Source organism: Herpailurus yagouaroundi, unplaced genomic scaffold, assembly GCF_014898765.1.
Source record: "Herpailurus yagouaroundi ecotype Mexico unplaced genomic scaffold, PumYag 166, whole genome shotgun sequence".
NCBI classification, from domain to species: Eukaryota; Metazoa; Chordata; class Mammalia; order Carnivora; family Felidae; genus Herpailurus; species Herpailurus yagouaroundi.
Genome location: NW_024412407.1, coordinates 821,367 through 831,672, shown reverse-complemented (window position 1 = coordinate 831,672; position 10,306 = coordinate 821,367). Strand labels below are relative to the sequence as shown.

Sequence of the window (10,306 nt, the reverse complement as noted above, 5' to 3'; positions counted from 1 at the left end):
TGAATGGTACTCCCCTTGCTGGGCCCAATATTGACTCTTGGAAGTTACTATTCAAATAGGATGAAGAGTTTACCCCTACAAATCTTAGAGGAGAAATAGCCAAAGTGAAGATTTCCCCTTTGCCTTTATTCACACACACACATCTTCACACGCATTCTGAAATCTGACCGGTTAGGGCAGCACTGCCTCTCTCCCCAAAAAAGTGATCTCTCAGTTGTCAGCAGAGACAGAGAGGGGTTTGGTACAGCTCCCAAATGATACTGTGAAACTACGGAATAAAGTAAGTTAACCTGGGTCTGACAAATTGGGATCTGCTTATAGTATTGAGCTGTGGCACGTGTGAGTGCTTAAGCCACGTTCACCATTTGAACACTTGCCACTGAGCTATAATAATGCTCAGAAACTGCTACATGATTTCTGTGTCCTCCCCCAAGAATGTGGGAGACTTCCCAGAATTTTTCCTATTTGGAGTTACACTGGGTGCATTTATCTTGATGTTTACTGTTTAATATATTGAATTTTCTGATATTTTGGGATTGAATGCTTTAAATGTGGATAAATGCCCAAGGGACGCATAGGCATTATTGTTTGGTTAATAAGTAATAAATGAATATTTAAAGTTTGCTAGGGATCTATAAAATCAACGATTATGGCACACCCCATGACTCTGGACACTCTGCTGTGCTGTGGATTTAGAACAACCAGAAGGAATCAGAAGTGAGATTCCTTCTGAGGATGGATGTTGCTTATGCACAAATTAACTCTATTAGCAGTATAAAAAAGGAATGTAACTACAGATGCTTCAGGGACTAAAAAGGTAAGGAGAATGTCATGATAATGAATTTGAAAACAGATAAAATGTGCCTTTCTTTCAAGAAATATAAATTAGGGGAGTGTTGTCAGCAAGATGGTGGACTAGAGTTCCCAGCCCTCATTGTGTGCATGAGTCATAGTAACAATTTAAAGAATAAATAATTCTAAACACAAACAACTCCTTCTGAAGATACAAAAGAAGGAATATTATTCTACTTATTTTATGAAAATAGCAAAACTGTATTTATTTATTTAGAGAGACAGTGTGCAGTGGGGAGGGGCACAGGTAGAGGGAGGGAGGGGGAGAGAGAGAGAGAAAGAGAGAGAATCTTAAGCAGGCCCCATTCCAGTGCAGAGCCTGATGTGGGGCTTGATCTCTGAACTGGGAGATCATGACCTAAGCCAACATCAGTAGTTGGACGCTTAACCAACGGAGCCACCCAGGTACCCCTGAAAATAGTATAACTTTGATGCTAACACTTCTTGAGGATGATAGCAGAATTGTACATTACAGGTGGATCTTGTTAATGAAGAGTTGCAAAACTCATAATCAAATTAGCAGCAGTCTGAATCTAACTATCTTTACAGACAAGACACTACCTCCAGAAAACTGGATTTCCTCCTCAAAAGGAAGGTATTTCAAGATAAGGAGTCTATTAATGTAATTCAATATATTAAAAGATTAACAGAGAAAATACGTATACTTATTAAAAGTCTTTAGCAATGAGGAGTAAAAGGGAACTTGCTTAACATGAAAAACTTAAGGTCATTTACAAATAACCTACGGCAAACATAGTCAATTTTGAATTATGAATTACTAAAGGTCTTAAAATCAGGAATAATTCAGAGAATGCTGCCGTCACTACTTTTTTTCAACATTGTCCTAGGTTCGTAACATGAGAAATGGAAATAAAAATTTAAATAGTTGGAAAGGAAGAATGAAAAATGTCATTTGTGGATGACCTGAAGATTTCAGTAACGACCCGTCTTCCTCTCAGCTTTAAGCCCTGATGCCATCACTCAATGTTCCCACCTCTATGTGTCCTTGTATAGCTTTTTCACTATCTCTTCTGGAAGGGATCCATTACATTGTTCTTATTCTTTGTTGCACATGTTTACAATATGCTACTTAACAGTCAGTTATTAAAGTTATTAAATGAGATTAATTGAACTTGATGACCTTGTATTTGTCTCCCAAATGAAGTGGGGTAAACTACTAATCTTCAAGCTGGGGTACCCTACCTCAGAGGTATACAGTTACAGAGAGCTTAAACGAAACAAAGTTCTAGATTCTTAATTTCCACGTATTCTTTCCTAAAACCCCCAAACAACCTATAATTTATAAAATAGACATAACTAAAATTTCTCTATTTTTAAAATCTGGATTATAATGTTGACTGGTTTTTTTTTTGTAATGAAAATTAAACAGGATTCTGTGTATTATTTTCCCAACAGTGAAGTTGGGAACTTTCTCAGCTTCCAGGAGGCAGGCTCATGAAGGAATTCTGCTAATCTTAGGAACGTTCACAAGACCTTGGTCGAAGAGGAGCCGTAGGTGAAAACAGCCTTCGTTCTGCTGGCACACATTACCTGCAGAAGCTTCTGGGGTATAAGGGGAACAATGGTTGCAGGGCGGAATTCTGACACAGAAGCACACTTTACAGGTAGCAATCACTGTTGTTAATCAAATTCTTAGCCGTTAGTGCTTGGCAGCACTGGTGGCTGGTCTGGTTTTCTCACCAGACCAGTCCTGTGGCAGAGGTATCTGCAACACCCTTGGAAGCTGAAACTTCATCTCCAGCCCTTCTAGGGGTTCTTAGGAGCCAGCTGACAGTTTGTATGAAGTAACTTTTCTGCTGAAATTAGCCTTAGGTGAGGCCACTTTGCAGTAAGTACCCTCCTAGTGAAACTTACTCTTACCTCTCTGTCTTTACCACACATGCTCATTTTATATAGTTGTGCTAATTGTGTTTAGACAGCATTGAATTTATACATCTTTTGCTTGTCTTAGGTTTTTATTTAAATTCTAGTATAGTGTAATGTTGGTTTCAGGAGTAGGATTTAGCGATCCATTGCTTACATACAGCACCCAATGCTCCACGTGAGGGCCGTCCTTAATGGCCCATTCCCCACCCACCTCCCCTCCAGCAACTCTCAGTTTGTTCTCTATAGTTGCTTCCCTCTCTTTCTTTCCCCTTCCCCTATGTTCATCTGTTTTGTTTCTTTCCTTTTAAAAAAATGTTTCTTTATTTGTTTTTTGAAAGAGAGAGAGAGGGAGAGAGGGAATAAGCTGGAGCGGGCAGAGAGAGAGGGGCAGCACAGAGCATATGTGGGGCTCAAAACCACAAACCACGAGATTATGATCTGAGCTGAAGTCAGACGCTTAACCGACTGAGCCACCCAGGTGCCCCCATGTGTTTTGCTTCTCAAATTCCACATATGAGTGAAATCATATGGTATTTGTCTTCCTCTGACTGATTTATTTCACTTAGTGTAATGCACTCTGGCTCCAGCCACATTGTTGCCCATGGCAAGATTTCATTCTTTCCGATGGTTGAGTAATATTCCATTGCACACATTTGCAACATCTTCTTTATCCATTCATCAGTCGATGGACATTTGGGCTCTTTCCATAATTTGGCTGTTATGGATAGTGCTGCTATAAGCAGCAGGGTGCATGTGCCCTTTCACATCAGTATTAAAAATGATTATAGATTCACAGGAAGTTGCAGAGATAGTACAGAGATCTCATATACCTTTTATCCACTTTCTTCCAATGGTTGCATCTTACAGAATAATAGTACAGTATCAAAACTAGGATATTGCCACTGACACAAGGTGTGTGTAGAGCTCTTTGACATTTTATCACAGGAGTCAGACCCATTAACAATCACCACAATCAAGCTGCCGTACGTTTCCCTCACCACAAAGATCTCTGTCCACCCCTTTGTAGTCACGTCCTCTCCTCTTGTCCCACCATCCCTAAGTCTTGGCAATCACTAATTTGTTCTCCATCTCTACAACTTTGTAATTTTACACCTTCAGCCTTTAAAATAACTTTCTTATTTACAGGTAAGGTAAAAGAAAAATTTTAAAGTAAATTATAGGAAGAATCGTAAGATGAATAAAGTCTTTAGTTTCACACAGCTTTAATCCATTATAGCATGGAATGTATGTGAGACTATCTTGTTCATTTCCAGAGACAATCCTTTTTTTTTTATATCTAATAACAGACATATTGAGGAACCAATTGGTACTGCAAAGCATTTTTTTTTTTTTCCAGTGAGTCACCTGTAGATTCTCATGAAATGTGTTTCACATGAACTTCTGGACGTTGCTTCTCTTGGCTTCTACTTCTCCATTTTCTCACCTTCTGCCTTCTTCACAGCACCCTGGTGTCTAAGGGTGTACATCATTCTTTCTGGTCAAAGTTGAGTGCATCCTCGTTTTTGAGATTTGATCCACTCATTTGTTTCATTATTCTGGGAAGGTGATTTTCCTGATTATTAATGAGGTTGAACACCATTCTATAAGTCTGCAGGCCATTTGTATATCTTTTTTTTTTTTTTTTGGTGTGATTTATCTGCTCAAACGTATTTTTCATTTTCTATCTAGTTGTATTTTTTTTCTATTGATTTACAAGAATTATTTACATATTCTGGATAAAACTCCTTTTTTGTTATATTTGCTGTAATATCTTCCACCTTATGTGGATTTGCTTTATTTTTTAATAACTTTTTAAAGTTTATTTATTATTACTGTCTTTTAATAATCTCTACACCCAACATTGGACTCAAGCTCACAACCCCAAGATCAAGAATTGCATGCTCCTCCCACTGAGCCAGCCAGGTACTCCTCTTTGTAAATTTTTTTATTTGAAGTATTTATAGACTCTGAAGAAGTTGCAAAAATAGTACAGAGAGGTCCCATGTACCCAATTACACAGCTTTTTATTTTTCTTGACTCTATGTGTTGGTATCTGAACATTAGAAAACACAGCCTCCTCTCCCATTCTTCATGTTCTGGCCTGGTATAGAAGCCCCTCACGAATCAGCCTGGTTAGAGATTCTGGGGACCTCTCAAATTTTTTCTGTATATGCATCTTCTGTGACGTGTGTGTGTAGGTTCCCAGTATACGACGTAGGGCTTGATAATTGTCATCAACCTATGACATGGTTCCATTAACATGGGGTAATTGGTGGGTGATTTTTGCTCATTTACTCATTTGTTTAACTGCAAGAATAGTACCAATTTCTCCACCTCTCCGTTATTCTCACATTTCTGAGTAATAAAAGGGATCTCAATTGTTTAATTTTTATTTTACTAGTACTTTTTATTTATTTATTTAAAAAAAATTTTTTTTTTAACGTTTATTTATTTTTGAGACAGAGAGAGACAGAGCATGAACGGGGAGGGTCAGAGAGAGAGGGAGACACAGAATGGGAAGCAGGCTCCAGGCTCTGAGCCATCAGCCCAGAGCCCGATGCGGGGCTCGAACTCACGGACCGTGAGATCGTGACCTGAGCCGAAGTCGGACGCTCAACCGACGGAGCCACCCAGGCGCCCCTTTACTAGTACTTTTTAATTAAACACTTCATTTTATATTTATTTTGTTTAAGAGAGAGAGAGAAAGCATGAGCAGGGGAAAGTGTCAGGGGGGAGAAGGAGAGAGAGAATCTTAAGTAGACTTCATGCTCAGTGCAGAGTCAGATGTGGGGCTCTACCCATGACCTTGGGATCATGACTTGAGCTGAAATCAAGAGTCAGAAGCTCAACTGACTCAGCCACCCAGACACCCCAAGGGATCTCAATTGTTTTAGAAGCTTGTGATATATATGGCACTAGGAAGGAGGTACTAATACTTTATCTAAGACATAGGTTTTTAATCTTTGTTTTCTTCCCCTCTAGAATTCCTCTCTGATGTCACTATGATATATTCTTCATAAAATGTATCATGTAAGGATGTTGGTGGGTCAGGTTGCAGCTATGATGGCAGAGATAAAAGAGAAAGGAATACATTTTGGGGGATGTAAGCTCAAGAAAGTGTGAGACTAATTTCTCTTCCATGAAAAGTATCGAAACTTTCATTGTGAGTTTTCATATTAATTTCAGCAGTCCCTGTAGATGTCTCCACTGTGGCTGATGCTCACACTGCTATACCAGCCATTGTCCACATTTTGAAGGGATGTCTTTATGTGGCTGCTGGATCATCTAGGTCCCACACTTTCACAGTGGACTATGTCGAGGTGGGAGAAGGCATGAGAAATGCCCTGTGTTCTTTTTGCTTCCTACTTTAGTTTGGTTTTCCATAGCAACAAGAAAGAAAGTAGAGGGACCACAAAATATATACTTCTTGGCTACCACCTTGACTTACTTTTTCCTTTAGCATGGAATATGTCTAATTTCATCTTTAATAAAAGTTATACTGCAAATACCAAAAAAGTGCCACCATTGGCCATGTACCTGTTTGTGGGAGAATTTCCTAAGAAATGGAAAATGACTTTATAGTGGGTATTCCCCGGGGAAATAAAATACAGACCAGATAATTTTGAGGGTCTTTGAGGGTATATTGGGAATATTTAATTCTCTTGAGGGTCAGGGTTCAGGTCTGCCTTCCAGGTTAGCTTATCCCTTCCTTCCTACCACCGTATTGATTTATTACAATCATTTGTTTTTCCGAGACTTTTCCAGGCCCCATTGTTAAATATGTCACATCTTAAATATAAGTTTAGTCTCACACCAGCTTTTTGAAGTAGTAAATTTTGAAGAAGTAGAAATGGATGTACAGAGATAGTGTGCCACTCTTTTAGGCACATGGTGTACATGGCCAAGAGCTGTTTTGTATTTATGAAATCTAAGTCCCAAGGAGGCTTTTACCAATATTGCTTTATATTATTTCAATGTCTGGGCACGGTGTGGCACATGACCAAGAATCTGTGTTGGACTGCAAGTGGCTGAAAATATGGCCTCCCGTCTCCCACCCCAGGATGACTATCTTGTTTTGCATAAGTTTGGAAAGCTGTTTAATAAACCTTGGGATCTTTCTCATTCTAAAGCTTGCAGTTCATCTTAGGCTTCTGGTATGGGTTGCATAGACCATAGTCTCTTGGAGAGGAGTTGATCCTCTCACAAGTACTAGGCTCTGGATGTTCTAACCCTAGATTCCCTGGACTCCTGTGAATTCAGTGGCATTGGGCTTTGTTGTTCCCCTGGCAGCAAATAAGGAAGTCACATTCTGTAAGTTTCTATGGAAATGTCAGCAATATATTTCTTCCTTTCTGTTTTTTTTAATGTGTTGTTATAGATTTATTTGCATGGATTGCCTCACTACTGGAGGACATTTGGTGAAGTCATGGAGCTGGCTCATCATATGCCTACATTGGCCTTTCCATTTTTGGCTTTGTTGGGCTACAGTGTGCCTGCATTTCATCTCACCTGATTGCCTACCTTGTCTTCATGCTATCCTCAACAAATTTCTCTGCATTCAAGTAAAGCTACATCAGAATTGGAGTTTGTTTCTTCTTATGAAAGTATCCAGATTTGCTTTTTCTGGACACTTCATATATATGGGATTGTGCAATACATACTAAAACCCACCAAACTATACATTTAAAACAGGTGAATTTTATGGCATATAAACTGGATCTCGATAAAGCTACTAAACAAATCTATCCAGATAAGAACGGGGAAATCTCAGGAAGCAACCGGAGTTAGGGTGCACTTTGGAAATTTAAAGTAATAAATATGGAATGTATGCATTAAGTAGTATAATCTGGGTTTCGAAATAAGTGCTAAAAGCACAAAAGACACTAGGGTCCCAGGCAATAGGTAGTTCAATTCTAGCAGAAACTGTACTTTTCTTTCTGGCTGCTTAATTATTTAATCAATTTAACCAAGCTCGCCAATTCTTTTCTTGAAGACAAATCATCAAGGAAGTGAAAGAATACAGGTAACCCAGTGGCAGCACATCAGCTGGATGTTGGGTAAGTAGACTAATATTTATTACTAAGAGGCAGAGATCTTATCTAGAGAATAAATATATCATAGATATGTACTAGAATAGCTGGATATCCAGATTTATGATTTCTTATATTAAATAAACCCAGAATCTATAGATTTATGAGCATAGATTTCTGGAAATGTCTACATAAACTATACATCTCATTTGATCATTTCACATATAAAATTTTATTTTAATCTTACTCCAACTTTAGGAAATGGTAAATTTTTTAACTGAGGAAATGTAAGTAGAGACAGTGAGTAAACAGACACATGGGAGTAGGGTGCTATGGTCTAAATGTTTGTGTCTTCCTCAAAAGTTATACATTGAAACATAACTGTAGGTGATGGTTGGTATTAGGGGGTTGGGTATTTGGGAGATGGTAGGCCAATGGGGCAGAGCCCTCATAAATGGAATTGGTACTCTTATTGAAGGAGCCCCAGAGAGATATCTCATTCTATCTACCATGTAAGAACACAGCAAGAAGTCAGTGGTCTGCAACCCAGAAGAGGGCCTTCACCAGAACAGAGGGACCCCTCCACAACAATGCCAGCAAACCGATCCTGAACTTCCAGCCCCCAGAACTGTGAAAAATAAATATTTGTTGTTTACAAGCTACCAAGTATATGGTATTTTGTGACAGCAGTCCAAAGGGACTAAGACCAAGAGTAAAAGACTGTATTTGAAATAAAGGGACCTATAACCATGAAGAAATTTGCCAACATTACTTTATATTGTTTCAGTGTCTGGGTTAGTATCTTGACATCTTCATCAAAAATTTGAATCAAGGAGCGCCTGAGTGGCTCAGTCGGTTAAACGTCCAACACTTGATTTCGGCTCAGGTCATGATCTCGTGGTTTCACGAGTTCGAGCCTGACATCGAGCTCTGAGCTGACAGTGTGGATCCTATTTGGGATTCTCTCTCTCTGCCCCTCCCTCACTCATGCTGTCTCTGTCTCTCTCAAAAATAAATAAATTGAAGAAAAATTTGAATCAAACAGACTAGAGCTGAAAAATTGATTCCTTTCCTTTTTTCAGAGAAAGGCTGTCTTACTTTGTTGTGTATTTTAGGAAAACTTAATATATCCTGGGATACTTCCCATTGTAAATTTTATCCATTGTAGGCTTCCATCCAGAGTTGTTTGAACCAAATTCTTTTGAACAGGAGTTGATCCTCACACCAGTGCTATACTGCAGATCTTAAACCCCAGATCCCTTTGCATTAGACAGTTTTTCTCCTGTTACAGATATCAAATAGGAAGTCACCTTCTGCAACCTGGTATGAAACTCTACAAACACTATCATTTTTTTCTTTTATAGGTTTTGGGAGGAAAAGCTCATAATAGTGGTTTATATCTGGGCACGTAACTAATCTTGAATCATTCACATGCACAGATTGGCCCATACTTAGCTGTAATGAGCCCTGTTTCAACCCACGGATTGTCTCCCCATTCCTTCACATCTTCTATTGACAATGGTTTATCTCCTTTCACATAAAGAATAATCACTAGCAACGTGAGAATTGGAGGGTTTTTTTCCCTTAGAAAACTCTATATTTTTCCATATGTGGAAAGGAGGAAGCACAGAGAAAAATAGCTGTAAGGGCTGCATTTTGGAAATTTACAGTAATCCCAAGCAGGCTTTGCACTTTCAGTGCAGAGCCCAACCTGGGGCTCAATCCCACTTAATCTCAAACCATGAGATTAAGACCTGAGCCAAAAAAAAGTTGGACGCTCAACCCACTGAGCCACCCAGGCACTCCCACTTTCTTAATGATATATTATGCTTTCACTGTATTTCTTTGGCCCATAATTAGGCTTTTTTGTTTGTTTGCGTTTTGTTAGAAAGACAGGAGCTCTGATTTCCCACTTTTTGAGAGACTCACATTGGTTTACATTCCTTTAAATAAAGTACCGGCTACAGTATGTATTCTGTAATTTACACATGAATTTGTAGCACAAATTTCTTTACTTATTGGGATTATAAAAAAATGAAAACAAATTATAAGACGGTGTCACAGAAGTAGATAATTTATTCTACTTGACATCATGATATGAGCCACTCATTATTTGAAGGTTGAAAGCTCATCAAATTATTACAGCTTCTTGTGATTAGGGTCATACATCTTTGGAGACCATTATAGAAATTCCCCCTACCACAACTTTGAAATCGTAGAAGCTATTCGTTTCCAAAAGTAAACTGCCCAAATTCTGACTGGAATTTCCTCAAATCTATCCACCAACTTGGAAAGAACTCGCATCTTACAAAATTGTATCTTCTAGGCTGTTTACATGGTTTCTCCCTTCCAATTGTTTGTAGTAATTTCTGTGCAGAAGTCTTGAACATCTTCCCTTAAATGGTTGTTTGAGTATTTGATTTTATTAATGGTATTATAAAGGGTATCATGTAAGCATTTCTAGTTTTTTGTTGTTAGTACAAATACAATTGATTTTTCTATAGTGTCCTGTGTCCAGTACAATGATACATTTGTTT

The 10,306-nt window shown here is 38.5% G+C and overlaps 1 long non-coding RNA gene across 1 annotated transcript; it reads left to right on the top strand.

Annotated features, from left to right (window-relative positions):
* The first annotated feature begins 2,347 nt into the window (after positions 1-2,347).
* LOC121038429 (uncharacterized) lies at positions 2,348-8,376 on the top strand. Its single transcript, XR_005794343.1, has 3 exons — positions 2,348-2,685; positions 7,118-7,796; positions 8,248-8,376. It is a non-coding gene; the product is annotated as an uncharacterized LOC121038429 (long non-coding RNA).
* The last annotated feature ends 1,930 nt before the right edge of the window (positions 8,377-10,306 follow it).